Source organism: Aethalodelphis obliquidens, unplaced genomic scaffold (genome assembly GCF_003676395.1).
Source record: "Aethalodelphis obliquidens isolate GAN/ISIS:26980383/991018 unplaced genomic scaffold, ASM367639v1 scaffold35, whole genome shotgun sequence".
Lineage (NCBI taxonomy): Eukaryota > Metazoa > Chordata > Mammalia > Artiodactyla > Delphinidae > Aethalodelphis > Aethalodelphis obliquidens.
The window spans coordinates 9,246,177-9,264,095 of NW_020837979.1; positions in this window are offsets into that span (position 1 = coordinate 9,246,177).

Below are 17,919 nucleotides of genomic sequence, written 5' to 3' on the forward strand. Positions count from 1 at the left end.
CTTTGGCCCTCCCCACCCCCTACTCCATAGCCACGTGGTGGGAGAACCGGGTCTAGAACCCAGGTCATCTGACTCTGTGCCCACCATACCACAGCTTCATACTGAAGGGATTGTAACCAGACTCAAAGAATAACAGGCTCACATTCAGGAACCATCTGCTGACAGTCTGCTGCGTGCCAGGTCCTGTGCTAGGCTCATCCCCATTTTGCTACCTTATTCAGTTCTCAGATGAAGACACTGAGATACAGAGCCCTGGGGACTTGCCCAGGGTAATATATGGTGCAGGTAGAGCTGGATCCCAGGACCCCTGGCTCCCACCCTGGCCTTCTCCTCCTCTCACAGCCCGTTCCTGCTGTTCTGTGTAAGTAGCGCTCACTTTTGATTTCACCCGGAGCCCATCTGAGAGTTAGTGGGTCAATGAGCTGGGCTCAGATCAGCAGAGATAGGGGGTGAGGATGCAGCCCTCCTTCTCCCAGGAGTGATCCTGGTGAAAGCCCTGGAGGTGAGAGCAGGGACAGAAAACCAGCGGGTGAGCCGTCTCGGCCAGGCACTTCCACCTTTTGGAGGCCCCTTTCTTAAGATGTCCCTGACCAAAGGGCGGCGCCATTAGAGAAGCCGTGGCGGGGGAGGGCTTAGGAAGACCCCTCCCCTCAACTGCACCCACTCTGTGGGAATCTGGGTCTTAGATCACAGGGGGTACCCTTGAAACAGGGTTTAGACACAGCCCCTGCCTCAGGCCAGCTGCTGAGAAATCAGGGCGCTGGGAATTGCTCTTTGGAGCATTGTTGAAAGATGCACTCCTGACCCATTGGCTCAGAAGGTACCCGTGGCAGGAGGGCCTGGCTGACCTGCCAGCAAGACTAAAGGTGGAGGGGGGCTTGTGGGTTCATCAGGCCTTTGCCCCTCCCCTTCCTCCGCACGATCTCCATCATGTGTGTTTTGGTGGGGGCTGCTGGGAAGGGGGTGTGAGACCTTGTCCAGCTACCACTTGCAAATGAGGTTGATGCTGGCTGGGGAGGAGGCATCTACCCAGCTGGGGTTGACACTAGGCAACTTTGTGTTCCTGGTGCAGGCCGGGAGCTCTGCTCAGAGGGCCTGGTCGCTGTGGGCGGCAGGACTGGGGTGGGATTTCCATGCCAGTGAAAATCACTGGGGAGGTGGTGGGGAGGCCGGGGTCATACCCTGCTTCTGCCGTCATCTGTCTAGCTGCCCCCGAGCAGGGCTGGATCCCTCTTGGAGCCTCAGTGTCCCTGTTTGCCCACAAGGGATTACCCCAGTGGTCCCCGGGTTCCCCAGCTTGAGGATTTATCTCTGCCCCGCCCCCAGCCCAGCTCCCAGGAAGGTCCGGACATGGAGATTCCTGGAGTTAATCAATTGTCCTTAAAGTCAGGCTCCTGGGCAGATCAGGTCTGTTTTCCTCACCTTTGTATCTCAGTGCATATGCAGACTGGGTCTGGAATGACCGATCAGTTCAGGGCCCCCTGAATCAGGCAGTTGCGAGAGGAATAATGACCGCTCTGAGTCATTAGGGCCAGTGCCTGACATGCATCATCTGAGATCAATCGGAGAGATTGCTGTACCCATTGGACAGGTGAGGAAACCGAGGCCGAGGGAGGTTGAGGGACTTTTCTGAGGTCATCCAGAGCCGGCACACAAACCCACCCAACCTACTCTCAACTATGGCGCTCACTCAAGACAGGAGAGCAGGCCCCAGGGCCCCCAGCCCAACAAAGCCCCTGCCCTGTGTGAGCTGGAGGGTCTCATCTGCAGAGACCCCCACGGCTTGGGGGCAGTCTCCCTGCTGCTGGCACCGGGCAGGCGGTGCGGAGCTCCCACCCTTCTAGGCTCTGCTGGCTGTTATCGGGGGTGGTGGGGGCACTCAGCTAAAATTAGATGCTGGGATTCTTCGAGCTCCCGCATCCGTCCTTTCTTCTGTCGGGCAGCGGCAGCAGTGTGAGGAAGGCTGTTGTCAGAAGGCCGGGGCTGGAAGAAGCCTGGATGTCAGTTTGCACCCTCCCCAGGGCGTGCTGGCTCTGATCTTCTTACACCCTCGCCTGGCCCTTGGCCAAAGTCTCCTGCCCTTGGCCTGTGACCATCTAGTGATGGCAGTGATTTCAAAGGGAGAGGCGCCCCCTCTTAATACCCGCCCTCTACCCCTGGGGTTCTACCCCTGTTCCTTCCTGTCTCCCCTCTCTCCCCTCCCTTCCCCTCCCCTGCCCTTCCCACTTCCCAGTCCTCAGGAATTTGCTCCCCCTTCTCTCAGCCTCCCCTCTTCCTCCTCCTGGCCCTCTGACTTCTGCCTCTCCTTTGGGGACTGTCCTTACTCTTCCTGGGGCCGGCAGGCTCCGTGGACCATTGTGATGGCAAGGGGATCGGAACACACTGGGGACCCAAAAAGAGCCTCCCTCCCTGGCAAGTCGGGACTATTTCTGGCCCTGCTGCAGCTTTCTGGGGCTCCTGGCTCCCCGGCAGGCAGAGGAGATGCTGGGACCCCACCAAGGGTGCGAAGGCCCTGACCTGAGTTCCCTGGGGAGCGGGCATGCCCCTTCTGGAGCTGGCAGGGGTGGGCCCCTCTGATCTCAGAGCAGCTAGGGCTCAGATGGAATGCCACTACCTCCACCTGGATGGGGACCTGGGCTGCTTGAAGAAGGAAAAGGGCCGGACTCTGGCAGTGGGGAGCCCGGGTGTCCCTGTGTCATCCCAGTTCCCACCCCAGCCCAGCTGCAGCTGGGAAGGAGGGAGCGTGAGAGGCTGCCTGAGCCCGCTGCTTGGAGTCCCTGGACACTGGGGGCAGGCGAGGGTTAAACCCGGCCCTCCCCGGGCCAGTGCAGGAGAGGGCTGGGCCGGGTGGTCACAGGCAGCAGGCCCCACTAGGTCCCTGGGTGCCCGTTGTCAGGTACTACTTTGACACAGCTGTCGTAGCTGCAAATCCCAGCTGTGGCCTCTCCACCCCCTTCTGGAGTTAGGGTGGGCACAGGGCTTTGAAGGATTTCCTCAGTTGGTTCAAAAGCACTGGCCAGGGTCCAGACGCTCAGGTCATGGTCCCAGCCAGGCTGCCAAATTGCTGTGTGATGTTAGGCAAATCCCTTCACCTCTCTGAGCTTCAAATTCCTCATTGTCTGGTGGAGTCGGCCTAGAGCATGGTTCAAATGATGTCCTGGGTGCTTCCCCAGGAACCCCTGGGCAGGGGCAGAGAGAGGAGGGGGAACTGAGTCAGTGGTCTCTGGCCCCCACCTCACCCCTGTCTTTTTCTGCTTGTGTATTGCTGAGAAAGTGGCTCCCCTACCTGCCTACCAGGCTTCCTCCTCTGCTGGCACTTATGGCCTCCATCCCCTTCCCACCTGAGGCTCATGTAACACCCCTCAGCCACCTCCCTGTCCTGCCCATGACATCTGTGTCCCAGGGAAATCTAGGTGGCATGAAACTTAGAAGGGCCATCTTTTTTATTTTTTTTAATTAAAAAAATTATTTATTTATTTGGCTGTGACGGATCTTCGTTGTGCCTTGAGGCATGCGGGATCCTTTAATTGCGGCATGCGGGATCTCAGCTGCAGCATGCATGTGGGATCTAGTTCCCCGACCAGGGATCAAACCCGGGCCCCCTGCATTGGGAACGCGGAGTCTTAACTGGACCACCAGGGAAGTCTCAGAAGGGCCATCTTTTTTTTTTTTTTTTTTTTGGTACACGGGCCTCTCACTGTTGTGGCCTCTCCCATTGCGGAGCACAGGCTCCGGACATGCAGGCTCAGCAGCCATGGCTCACGGGCCCAGCCGTTCCGCGGCATGTGGGATCTTCCCAGACCGGGGCCCGAACCCGTGTCCCCTTCATCGGCAGGCTGACTCTCAACCACTGCGCCACCAGGGAAGCCCTTTTTTTTTTTTTTAAATAAATTTATTTTTATTTATTTTATTTTTGGCTGTGTTGGGTCTTCGTGGCTGCGCGGGCTTTCTCTAGCTGTGGCGAGCGGGGGCTACTCTTCGTCGTGGTGCATGGGCTTCTCATTGCAGTGGCTTCTCTTGTTGCAGAGCATGGGCTCTAGAGTGCAGGCTCATGGGCTGCATGTTGTGGCGCATGGGCTTAGTTGCTCCGTGGCATGTGGGATCTTTCTGGACCAGGGCTCGAACACGTGTCCCCTGCATTGGCAGGCGGATTCTTAACCACTGCGCCACCAGGGGAGCCCTCAGAAGGGCCATCTTGAAAGATATTCCTCCAAGGCAGGCTGGGTGCTGGTGGAACAGGGGGGTGGGCATGTGCCTGGTGGTGGCAGCAGTGAGCCTGTGCTTGACACTGTGTGTAAAGTAAGGCTGGAAGGGGGCTTGAGCTGGGGGTTGGGGGGTCATGGAGGAGGAAGTGAGCTGAGGTCCTCCAGGAGGGGCAGGCGGGGGGGGGGGGGCTCCTGGGGAAAACATGCTCCCATGGGGTCATGGCCTGGAATGACACAAGGAGAAGTTGTGGTTTTTAAGTAACCCCTGCTGTGGCCGCATGTGCCCAGGGGGCCTCCCTGGCAAGGGCAGGGACTCCTCTGCCTGCTACCTGTTCGTGGCCTAAAGGTACAGCATGGCACAGAGCAGGCACACAGGGACATCTGTTGAGCGAGTGAGTTTTCCCAGCAATCTGGGACAGCCTTGGCTTTAGTCACCTAAGGCTGGGAACCCTGCGCTCCAGGAATGCATCTCTGATTTGGTGTTTAATTTTTCTGTTTTGTTTTGTTTTCCCATAGCTTCCTAGAGAAATTCTGTTGGAAGATTCCATCCTGGCCTTGGTTGACCTACAGGCGGGAGAACTGTCCCCGCAGAGCTGGGGAAGCACCGGGGCGTCCCGGGAGGTGATGGCAGGGACCCATCCCGGAGTGTGGATGACTAGAAGGCTGGACAGAGAGGCGACAGGCAGGGAGAGGGCCTGGTTGGGTCATCCCAGTGGCAGCATGAAAGCAATACTTGGATTTGCAGTCAAACCTGGCTCCATCGCCTACTGGCCAGGCGGCCTCAGACAAAGTGCAAAACCTCTCCAAGCCTCCATTTCCTCATGTTTAAAATGGGATAACGTTAACTACCGTAAGATTGGAGAGGTGTGTTGAGAGGAAGAGATGATACATAAAATGTCCTAGTAGAGTGTGGGAGTGCAGAGAGGGCACCGCAAATGGCAGAGCCGTTATGATTACTCCTCTGGAAGCCCAGGTCCTCTCCAAGGTGAGCTGGCAGAAGCCCCTGTCTCCCAGGTGTCCCCTGACTCACTGCTCAGGCCTGATAGAAGGAGGGTGAACTCTGCCCTGGAAGATGGCCTCATCCTGTGTATGGAATCTCCCCTACCGGCCTTCTGTCACCCCATGCTCCCATGAGCTTCTGCCAGGATTTCTTTAGTGTGTTGCTGGGAGGGAAGCGTTCTCAGGCAAATGTCAAATACACCACATCTGTGTCTATACCCTTACTACCGTGCCTATGACAGACATCAGTAGCGGAGGCCATCATCTCTCTATGAGCTGAGATGAGGCTATAGGCAGTGCCAGGAGGGCATTCTCAAACTATAGCAGCAGCTGGTGTGCAAACCTAGCAGCTAGGTCTAGGGGGAATCCTGGCCTTGTCCTCTGTGGGCATGGGGGACTGGGCCACCCAGTGCGATGTGAGGGGAGCTACTGGGGGTGATAAAGGGAGTCATCTCTGGAGACCTCTAGGCTTCCTGCACTGCTGCTGCAGTAGGGGGTACCCAGGTATCAAATGTCAGCTCCCAGGAGGACCCCAGAGATTCCGAGAAAGCTGCATATGGAAACACAGGTTCCAGCAGAGGGAAGGTCTGGGGGCAGGTTGCAGGGGTCAAGGCCAGGCATCATGGTGGGGATTGGGTGAGGCTGGGGACTTCCTGGGCCTTCACACTTTTTTTCTTTTGGCCACACCTTGAAGCTTGTGGGACTTAGTTCCCCAACCAGGGATCGAACCCAGGACCTTGGCAGTGAAAGTGCCGAGTCCTAACCACTGGACCGCCAGGGAAGCCCCTGGGCCTTCACACTTTGGCCTGGGCTGCAGATGGGAAGGAAGAGTGGGAAAGGGATGCTGGGGCACTTGGAGGTCTTATTCGCTCAGGAGTGTATAAAGTAGGGCAAGGATTGTTCAACGGTCACCCAGCTCCAGTAGCTGAACGGCCTGTCATGCTGCTTGTGAGTCTGATCACCTGGTTTGAGCAGATGTAGCTCCCCGTGTTCCAGGAGAGGAGTTTGAGCCTCAGTTCTCTTCACCTGTACAGTGCTCCACAGCAATGGGCCAATCTGGCAGCCCCCATCCATCAATGCGTGTCATTCCCCGCTGCACCTTCTCGGCCCCCTCCCCAGCCAAGCACTTATCTCACTTCCCTGCTGGAGGTTTTCTCCTCAGCACTTATCTCCAGCGGCATAGTAGCTATTTCACCTACCTATCCTTCCTTATCTTTTTTTTTTTTTTTTGCGGCACACGGGCCTCTCACTGTTGTGGCCTCTCCCGTTGCGGAGCACAGGCTCCAGACGCGCAGGCCCAGCGGCCATGGCTCACGGGCCCAGCCGCTCCGCGGCATGTGGGATCTTCCCGGACCGGGGCACGAACCCGTGTCCCCTGCATCGGCAGGCGGACTCTCAACCGCTGCGCCACCAGGCAAGCCCTATCCTTCCTTATCTTTTTCCCCTCCTGGACTATAAGCTCCACGAGGGCTGGGATATTTATCCGTCTTCTTCACTGCATATTCCAGGACTGACAGTGCCTGGCAAATAGTGAAGATGTAAGGGCTGGCTGGTCAGCTGCCCTGACACCAGTCTCCAGGGTGCTAAAGTGTCCCTGGAGACGTGGTGAGGTGGAGAAAGCTATAGTTGTTGGAACTCCTCCCGGGGAGGGAAGAATAGTAGAGAGATATGGGCTGTTGGCTGAGCCATCTTTGGGGAGCTGGGCAGGTTGGCTGTGAGTGGAGCGTGAAAGTTTGGGGCCGAAGGGAACTGCTGGGACTGTGGAGGTGGACAGAGGCTGCCCCTGGTGATGCCTACTGCCCCCCATAACCGTCTTGGCTGCGGTCTTGGGATGGGCAGTCCAAAATAAGCAGTTTGGAGGGCCCTGTGCTGAGCTGACCTGGACATCTGGGTTCCTTCCTGCCCTGCTTGTCCAGTGTGCTGAGCTCTGTACCAGGTTTGAAGGGCTGCAGAGAGAGTCAACACCACCCTGAACCCTGGGAGCCGCGGTGTGTGTAGGGGTCCAATGGGCAACGGAGAGGTCTCCAGTACAAGGTTACAGAGTACTGAGGGACGGAGTGCAGCAGGGGCTGAGCCTTGGTGGGGGCAGGAAGCTGGGAGGAGGCCTGCTGGAGGCCACACTCCACAGAAGACTAGTGGCTGCTGTCTCAGGCAGGAGGGGGGTGCAGGAGGGAGTGAGCAGGGGGGGGTGTACTGTCCAGCCGATGGCTTGGGTGTGTGCTCCCTCACGTTTTGAGATGCCTGCTGGCCCCAGGCTGCCCCCCAGGGGCAGGGGATAGGGCCGGGGGAGGCCCAGGGCCAGCAGCCCTGCTCCAGAGGCCACGGACTAAAAATAAGTAGGGATGTTGGGTGTCCTGGCTCCAGGAAGTGGGGAAGAGAGTTGAGTGTCAGGAGGAGGGGGAGGGGGAGGCAAAGGGGGGGAGACACAGTCACAGCGGGAAGCAGCCCACAGGCTGGATTATTTTCTTTTCTCGGCCCAGAAGTCCCTCAGGCCGCTGCTCCCGGGGTCTGGGTGAGTGCCACTGGTCTCTGTGGACCTCTGGGTGTCCCTGGACCCCTGGCTGCATGCCCAGCACCCCATTTCCCATGTACTCCTTTGAGACCCAGTCAGTGGAGAGCAGAAGGTGGGAACTGCGTGGATGAAGGAAGGAGAAAGGGACCAGGTTACAAAGACCCTGCTAGGAGGAAAGGAATGAATCTGGGGCGTCAGTTTCATCTCTACCCTCTGTCCTGCAGGTGCAGAAATGGGGCCGGCCGGTTTAGGGACTGTCACGTAGCCAATCAGAGCAGGTCTCCCAAACTCAGGTCATGGCTCTCTGGAGGTTGGAGGGCTTCAGCTCAGATACGGCACAACCGCCGCCCATATGCCCTTAGAGAAGGGGCAGGCGCAGGGCAGGCAGTGGGGAAGGGCCGGTCCGCAGTCATGGTACCAGGCCGGTGTGCGTGGGTGGAGGTTTGAGGGCAGGCTGGCGCCAACTGCCCCACAAGTCATCAGGGTTCACATGACACACACCTCAGCCCACCCGCCAGGCTGCCAGACCCTTCTAGGGCTTGGCTTGTCCTTGACACGCATCCCCCTCTGCCCTGCACCCTGGGGACTGGGAGTGGCTCTGCAGATGCCGAGGGGTAACGTGGTGAGCCTGGCGCCCTCGGCCCTTCGGCTCAGGACAGTGTGGAGCCCACCTCTCACCCTGGCTGCAGGGCTCACTGGGGTGATAAGGCTGCAGCCCCTCGTGTCCTGACTCTGGGTGCCCTGACCTCTGGCCTGGGGTGGAGACTCAGAAGATGCAGCCCCCTCTTACTCTGCCCGGGCTTCCTTGCCCCCCTCCGTATACCAACTCCCCTAGACTCGGATCCAGCCAGTGATGAGTACACCCCGCTTCCCTTCACCCCCCTTCCCATCCTCCTTTCTCATCCTCACTCAGAAGTCTCCGTTGGGGTGAATCCTGACCACGCAGGGGTTACTTGCCCTGGCAGCTCCTTGCAGGACGGTGCTTGCTCCCCTGGGTGCCTGGAGCTGCTCACCTTGCCCCCCCACCCCCCATCACAGTTGTGAGAGTGCCGTGAGCCCCTTAGGTGGCCAGACCAGGCTCTGTGCCACCTGCACCTGCAGGGACGGGCCTGCATGGTGGCTGGGGGCACTGGAGGGACCCCCGTGCAGGGACATCAGCCCCTTTATTCTATCTTCTTGATTCCTCCTCCTCGTAACGTTCCTCTTCTTTTCCTTTTTCTCTAGAAAGGCTTGAAATCCTCAGCCCCGCCTCACCAACTGCAGTCAATTCCCTTAGTGATCTCTCTCTCTCTCTCTCTCTCTCTCTCTCACACACACACACACACACACACAAACACACACACACACACACACACACACACACCCCACACACGCTCCTTCTCCCCCACGGATCCACTCCACAGCAGTAAGCAGCTTCTGGGAGCCCCCAGCCCCTTGGTTCTCTCCCCTCCCAGCTGGGTCAGGCCTCGGCCCTGGCTAGCCCTTCCAGGTTCTAGGGGCTGTTTCAGGGAGATGCTGGGGTCTGGGTCTCATCCTTGGGGAAGCTCCCTCAGGACGGGCCTGGAGGGTGTTAAGAGGGCCCTGCTGTCATCCTGACGCCAGCTAGGCAGAGCTCTGAAGGCCTGTGAAAGGCCAGCGCCTCATCCTCCCAGAGACCGGGATTACTAACAAACGTGCCCTCTGCAGAGGCCGAGCACGCACTTCCCAGCTGCCCACTCATCGCAGCCCGGCGCTCCCTTCCTTCCCCTAGGCGCTGGGAGCTGGGATGTCCCACCACCCCCTCGGTCTGGTGACCTTGAACGGGATGTTTGTCTGCAGGCTCTGTGGATGTGAGGCCAATGGCTCAGAGGATGGAAGCAGAAGGGGCACCTGTGGACACACAGGCTTCCTAACGGGGGCTGCCCTCGACAGCAGGGAGCTGGATGGGAGGCTTGGCCTCTGAGGTCTCCAAGCCCCCAGACTCAGGACCCCCAGCAAACAGAGCCCAGGCCCTGCAGTCACCCTGCAGAAGTTCCCTAATTCCTCGAACCCTGGCATGTCCAGCGAGTTGCTTTGCCACCTGCCCCGGCTCAACCAGGCCTGGAGCAGCCCCAGAGCTGCCCATCAACAGGGCGCTGGGGCTGGCATCTGCCCCTGACCAAGTGGGGTCCTTGGGGATGTCACTTCTCTCAGCCTGTTTTCTCATGTCTAAAATGGAAGAATTATCTCGAAACAAAATGGGATGGTGTCTGTACAGAGCCAGTGCATTGGACGTTTTGTTCCCCTCTTTCTTCTCACTCACATATGCTGTCTCTGACCCTTTCCAGAAGGTGCTGGAGGGTGAGGTGTTCAGGGATAGCCCATCTCTAGGTCTGCCCACGTCCTGGGAATCATCTGGGGAGGGCCTGCGCTGAGCAGCAGAGTGGCCTTCAGAAACCAGCTTATTTGCTGTGTGACCCCAGAAAAGTTACTCGACTTCGCTGACTCTTGTATTGTCATCTGTAAAATGAGGGCCCTGCTGTGCCTCACTCAGTGGGTCGTGGAGAGAGTTAAGGTGAGATGCTGTTGCAGAGACAGTGCCTACGTTTGCTATCAGGCTAGGCAGGATGGAAAGGAGGCAGGGCCTGGGGAATTGCAGTGTGGCTCAGAATTTTGCCCTGGGGAGACTCTTGGACTGGAAAGGTCCTGGCCAAGCTGAGGCTGAGGTGAGGGCCTGGGATGGGGCGGGGCAGATGGGGGCCTGGGGCTGCCCCTGAGACACCCCCGCCCTGGGCTGCAGCACCAGCCAGGACTGCTCCCTCTTCCCTCTGTTATTCACGAGTAATTGCCCTAAATGCTACATCTGTTGTCATGACAACATATTACCCATCTTTAGGTACAAGCACTGTTTGCAGGGAGGTCAGGCTGTCTCCAGCCCCACCTCAGGGTTCCGCGGCTGGTCCCCTCCCTCTCACCTCCCTCCTTCCATTTGGGCCTTTTGGAGAGGTCACTACTGTTTTCTACATTTGCAGAATTTTCTGTTCCTTTTGTCTTCTCTGTCTCACTTTGGGTCTCTTTCCTCCTCCTCCCTTCCCTCATTCTCTCTCATCTCCTCCTTTCTCCCCTTCTCTTCGCTTTTCCCTGGATCCTGAGCCTCTTTCCTTTTTTTTTTTTTTTTTTAAGAAGATGTTGGGGGCTTCCCTGGTGGCGCAGTGGTTGGGAGTCCACCTGCCGATGCAGGGGACACGGGTTTGTGCCCCGGTCTGGGAAGATCCCACATGCCGCGGAGCAGCTGGGCCCGTGGGCCATGGCCGCTGAGCCTGCGCGTCCGGAGCCTGTGCTCTGCGGCGGGAGAGGCCACGGCAGTGAGAGGCCCGCGTACCGCAAAAAAAACAAAAACAAAAACAAACAAAAAAAGAAGATGTTGGGAGTGGGAGTTTATTAATTAATTAATTTATTTTTGCTGTGTTGCGTCCTCGTTTCTGTGCGAGGGCTTTCTCTAGTTGTGGCAAGCGGGGCCCACTCTTCATCGCAGTACGCGGGCCTCTCACTGTCTCGACCTCTCTTGTTGCGGAGCACAGGCTCCAGACGCGCAGGCTCAGTAGTTGTGGCTCATGGGCCTGGTTGCTCCGCAGCATGTGGGATCCTCCCAGACCAGGGCTCGAACCCATGTCACCTGCATTAGCAGGCAGATTTTCAACCACTGCGCCACCAGGGAAGCCCCTGAGCCTCTTTCTTAATTTCCCTCGGTCTCTGTCTCTCTCTCCCTCCTTCTCCCCAGCCCTTGGGTGCAGCAGGATAGCATGAAGGTGGGTGGGGTAGAGCCTGCTGGCTGGGATGGGTCTGCTGCTCGGGGAGCCTCAGGAAGCCTGTGGGGCTCCCTGGTGTGGAGCAAGGTGAGCCCAGGGTAGGCATGCCCCGAGAGCCTCCAGCCTGACGGTGTGTGGTCAGGAAGGCCTCCAACTCTTCCTGAAGAAGTGCGGGCCCAAGGAGCTGCCTTATTCCTCCAGCCCCTGCCCCCTGCCTGTCCCTCTCTGGGGCTCCAGCCTGATGCTCCCCTGCCAGGGGCCTCACACACTTACTGAGTGCTCAGCACATGCTTGGCACCATCCTAAGAGCATCCACACAAGATGCCTTGCAACACCTTCAGGAGGTAAATGGCATTCTTCCATTTTACAGGCCAGGATATGAAAGATCAGAGAGGTTAAGCAACTTGCTCAAGACCACACAGCTAGTCAGTAGAGGAGACAGGATTTGAAGTTCCATTCCAGAGCCGATGCTCTTAACCACGGTGCTCTAACGATGACACTATTCACTGAGCGCTCGCTAGGTGTCAGGCGCTATGCAGTTAGCAACAATTGGAACTCCTTTAGCCCCCACGGAAATCCTACAAGTTGGGACCATGAGCATCTGTTTCACCAACAAGGGACTCAGGACACAGAGAGGTCAAGCACATTTCTCAAGGTCACACTGTAGTCAGGGATGGGGGGCAGGATTTGAACATGGGTCTTTTTGCCTCCAGACCCTGAGCTCTTAACTCTGAGAGCTGTTGTCACCCCTCTTTCTCTTTTGTGGGGAGGAGGCCACAGCAGAGGGAGGACTGCATCTGAGGGACAAGGGCACGGCTGTACATGCACCCAAGTCCCTTCTTCACCTCCCTGATCCCCAGTAAAGTCTCCTCTGGGCCCCACCAGGGGTGTTTTCTGGGAATCAGAGAAGGAAGCCACGTGGTGATAGGCAGGTCCCGGGCAAGTGGGGAGAAAGTTCCAGGTCACCAGGAGAGGCCCCTGATCCCATAGCTCCAAGGCAAAACACAGCATGGCACGAGCACTCCCGGGGCTCCCATCACTGGACCCAAACCCCCAGGATCTCGGGGGCCAGGAGGGCTGACATGTGGCTGGGGAGCCCGAACGGTCACAGGCTGTGGGACCCTGGCTTCCGGACACGCTCTCCTGGCCTGAGTCGGCTAGGAACATCCACAGCCCTTCTTGCCCCATTGCTCCAGTCCCTGGAGAGCAGCTTGGGCTTGGAACACACTGTCCCGAAGCACGGCTGTCAGGATGATGGAGAGGCAGGTTATTTTTAACAGCTGAGACTCATGAACAGACAGGGCCTCTTCCAGGCTGGGGGAAGAGATGTTGACGGAGGATGGGGACCAAAACTCCAGGTCCCCCCCACCCCCATCCCACTACCCACCTGCTCCATCCTCCTTGCTCCTAGGCCTGAGGGCCCACAGACTTTTCAGCAGGCCCTGGGCTTAGCAGGATCTTTGGGCAGAGGGTGGATGCCACCTGGCTGTCAGCTCCAAGGAGGACCTGGCAGTGGTGGGAACCACAGAAATGCCCCCCGCCTCGGTCCCCAAAGCTGTAGGTCTAGGAGCTGATCAGGGCTCGTGTGCCACCCGTAACTGCAGGGTGCCCAGGCCTGGCCTGGCCTTCTCCGTCCAGCTCCCGCCAGGCTCTTCTGTGCCTCTGAAGGAAGGGGCTCATTCTCTAGACTCCCCAGGCTCTTCTCAGCTCGAGCTGGAACCCATGGTATGATGAAGTGTGGGCCCTGTCGTGGCCCCAACTTCCTTAGACGCCTCAGAGCTGTCTCCTGCTGGTCCTAACGTGCCATTTACTGGGTCAAAGGACACGCCATCACCTTTCACCAGAATGTCTTATGGGAGCAGCCTGCAGCTGGGTGTGAGCTCTGGGCTGGGGGACCAGGACCTGGTTTCGGCTGCCAGGTGCGCGGTTGCATCCCTCCAGCTCCCTGGGCCTGGGGCTCGTCACCGAGGCCGGGGCAGTGTGAGAATAAATGCTCCCTAAGCCCCTTCTTGCCTGAGGCCCAGGCTGAGTCCACCCCAGGGTTCAGGCCTGACCAGCCAGGTCACGGAGATGCCTGATGGGTGAATGTGCCAGTTTTTAACAAGCCCTCCACTTCTGGGAGGACCCCTCCCCCCTCTGCACTCAGAGGGGCTTTTTGAAAGATTACTCAGGTCAGACAGAAAAGTGCACAGCCCAGTGGCTGTTTCCTTATGTGTACCTCACCCAGATCAAAGTGCAGAACATTTCCTTCACTCCAGAAAGTCTCTTGTCCCCCTTCCCAGTCAATATCCCCGGGAGAGAACATCGTTCTGACTCCTATCACTGTAGATTAGTTTTGCCTGTTCTAGAACTTTCATATAAATGTAATCAAAACATATATGAGCTTTTGTGTCTGGCTTTTCTTGCTCAATATAACGTTGGGGAAAGCCATCCAGGCTGTCTCAGTATTGGTTCAGTACCTCAGTTTACTTATCCATTCCCTGTTGCTGGCCATGTGGATGGTTTCCAGCTTTGGGCAACTATGAATAAAGCTGGTAAGTATGTTTATGGATGTGTCTTTTGGCAGACACACGCACTCATTTCTTTGGGTAAATATCTCGGAGTGGAATTACTGGGTCATATGATACGCAAATATGTAGCTTTAGTGGATACTGCCAAACAGTTTTCCAGAATTATCCTACCAAGTACACTTCTGTCGGCAGTGTCTGAGAGTTCCAGTTGCTCCACATCCTCGGTAGCACTTGCTGTGATCAGTCTTTTTCTCAGTCTGGTGAACATGTAATGATATCAACTTCTGTTTGTTTTTTTAAAAAAATTAATTAATTTATTGCATTGGGTCTTCGTTGCTGCTCATGGGCTTTTCTCTAGTTGCAGCGAGTGGGGGCTACTCTTCGTTGTGGTGCACGGGCTTCTCATTGTGGTGGCTTCTCTTCATTGTGGGCTCTAGGTGTGTGGACTTCAGTAGTAGTGGTGCACGGGCTCAGTAGTTGTGGTGCACGGGCTCAGTAGTTGTGGTGCACGGGCTCAGTAGTTGTGGCTCGCGGGCTCTAGAGTGCAGGCTCTGTAGTTGTGGCTCATGGGCTTAGTTGCTCCGTGGCATGTGGGATCTTCCCGGACCGGGGCACGAGCCCGTGTCCCCTGCATCGGCAGGCGGACTCTCAACCACTGCGCCACCAGGGAAGCCCTTTGCCCATTTTTTAGTTGAACTATTTTTCTTTTTGTTATTGAGTGCTAAGGGTTCTTTATATATTCTGGAAATCAGAATCTTATCAGATCTTAAGTATTTGATTTGCAAACACTTTTCCTCATCTGTAGGTTTTATTATTTTCACTTTCTCGATTGTGTCCTTTGATGCTCAAAAGTTTTAAAATTTTGAAGTCCAATTTATTTTTTCTTTCTTTGCTTCTGCTTTTGAGGGCATATCTTAGAATCCATTGCCAAATCCAAGGGCATGAAAGTGTACTCCTGTGTTTTCTCCCAAGAGTTTTATAGTTTTAGCGCTTACATTTGGATATTTGATCCATTTTGAGTTAATCTTTGCATATGCTGTGAGGTAAGGGACCACATTCATTCTTTGGCATGTGGATATCCAGTTGTTCTAACACCGTTTGTCAGAAAGACCATTCTTTTTTTCTTTGAATGCTCTTGGCACCCTTGTTGAAAATGTAATTAACTGTAGATACATGGGTTTATCGCTGGACTCGCGGTTCTATCCTATTTGTCTATAAGTCTAGCCTGTCCAGATTCCAAGTGTATTTTGTTCTCTGAAGGACTCAGCTTTGTCTTCCTCACACTGGCTGCTTCCTTTGCCTGGAATGCACTCCCCTTCAGTTTCACATGACTCCTTTTTTATCATTAAGACCTTCTGCAAATTTCTCCTTAGAGAAGCCTCCCCTTGTCGCTCTCCGCCATGTACTCTGTTTTATTTTCTGTATAGTACTTATCGTGCTTGAATTTGTAAAATCCATGAGAGCAGAGTCTTCTGTCCTAGTTACTGGGCAGAAGGTACCGGTACAAACAGGCCCTTAAAACATCACTGAATGGACAGTCACTGCTCCCGAGCCTGGAACGCCCTTCCTCACCTTCTGCACTGATTCAAATGCTCCCCGTCTTTTAAGATCACATCCAAATGCCATCACCCCCCTGGAGCCTTCCCAGTCTGTCTGTGTCATTGGGAAGGTTGGACAGGTGGGCCTCCTGCATTTGTTTAGAAGCTCCCTGAGGGCAAGGACCCACCTCTGCATCCCCACCTGCACCCCATAGCTGGAACAGAGTGGGTCCCTGCCAGGGACAGGCTCTGGTCCTGACCTTGGTCTGAGCACGGAGGACTGGGATGGAGGCAGATTTGGGTGAGGGACTCACCATTGGGTAGGATTTAAGCTGAGAGACAAAGTCAAAGATGACTTCACAGTATTTAGCCTCAGCATCTGGGATGGTCATTATTCTCAGGTCAGAAATGTGAAAGTTAAGTGGGGGACCTGGTGTGGAGATCAGCAATGAGTTCAGCTTTCCACTAGCTGACTTGGAGGCAGAGTCACAGACAGAAGTGCCCCGAGGCAGCCAGGGTCCCGGGCAATCAGAGCCAGAGGTGGCAGAGGTGGCAGAACCGGCTCCCGAGGACTGCGAGCCCGGGTGTGGCCTGTGCGGTGGATACAGGATCCTCAAAACCCTGAAAGTTAGTCTATATTAACCATCTACACACCAGGAAGCTGAAGTCCCGAGAGGCGAGCAGCCTGCCCAGGGGCACACAGCTCCTATTTGGAGAGCTGGAGCGCACACCCCGGTCTCCCACTCCAAAGGCTGCCTGCCCCGGCAGGACTAGCGCTATAGGAGTGACTTCTGTCTGGGAACTACCCTGGACCTCTGTTCCCTGGAAGCGCCAGCGGAAGGCAGAGACGAGGTGGGACAAGGCTCACATACGGAGGACGTGGTGAAGTCACACCTTGGGCACCTGCAGAAGCTGTCTGTGAAGGGATTAGAATATCAGTATTCTTCACGTAGGCACAGGGTTGAAGACGTGACCTTGTTAGACTCAGTGGCTGGAGTGAGTAGACATCCTAGGCCGAGACAGCCCTGGGCCTCCCTTTGGCCTTTTCACACCTCTCCTGTCCCTTGTCAAGCCCCTCCCAGCCTTCCCCTTCCACCCTTCCATCGGGGCGGGGCAATGGGAGAGAGGGCCCCCAGAGCCCACTTGCAGGTAAACCTCTGGGTTGCCAGCCTTCCCTACTTCCATTTGGACCTCTCTTTGGCTGCTTCTGCCAGTAGAAGGTAGCCATACGGTTTCCCAGTGTTCACGTGTGTGTGTGTGTGTGTGTGTGTGTGTGTGTGTGTGTGTGTGTGTGTGTGTGTGTGGTTATAACATCCTCGGCTCTGCAGGGACCGGCCCACCACGTGCAGCTCTCTTAGACAGAGGCTGGTTTCCTTGGAGTTACTCCTGCCTTCCCTTTCCTACCATCCAGTGGGATGGAGCCATGAGTCCACCCATCAGGCTGGTTCTCCTCCTCCCAGACCTGAGGAACAGGCTCTGTCCACAGATAATTGCTGCACCCACAGAGGAGCCAGAGCTCTTCTCCCCAGGGAAGGAGTGAGGGATGGCTGGAGTGGGAGAGCAGTGGGAGAGAAGGACAGAGGGTTGAGGAGGGGCAGGAGGGGAAGAGGTAGCAATTCTGGCTCTACCCCCTGTTGCTGTGTGACCTCAGGCAAGCTCCCTCCCCTCTCTGGGCAGCTGTCCCTCCTCGGTAGACTAGGAGAGCACTGTTCATGAAGATGAAGCGAGATAACACAAGTCAAGCCTGAGGACAGGTCTGCGCATGGCCAGTACTGGGGACTGGGGCGGGCAGTTATGGGGGCTACCGCAGTTAGCTGCGAGGCATGTGATGTGGAGTGAGGACGAGGGAGGGGAAGAGCCAGCAGTTGTGGTCAGGGTCGGGGGCTGGGGAAGATCCCACAGGGGGCCCTCCCACCTCCCCTTTTGGAGCCTGGAGTGGGCTGAGGAGAGGAGAGAGTCTAGAGGGGATGGAGAAGGGAGAGGTTGTCACTAGGCAGCAGAGGGGCAGGAAGGGCTGTGAGCTTTACGGGAGCTGGTACCTGGGCACCAGGTGGACCATGCACATCGGGAAACACCTGTCCTTCTCCCCCGTCACTCAAGAGCCTCAAGAGCGGAGAGCCAGGGCTCACCTTTATTGACATTGATATTGACAGGCTTCTAAATAAAGGAGGGAGCCACGCTCCGTCTCCCCTCCCCCTCCTCCCCCCCACAGCAGCTCCAATGGTCCCTGCTCCTCTCTGGTGACGTTCGTGGGGCCCCTTAGTCCACTGTCCTCGCTCAGCTCTGGGTCCTGCCTTTCCACCAAACCTCGCAGCTGCAGCATTTCCCCATGTTTGTCAGTGTTTTCAGGCTTTTTTTTTTTTTTTTTTTTTTTTTTTTTTTTTTTTT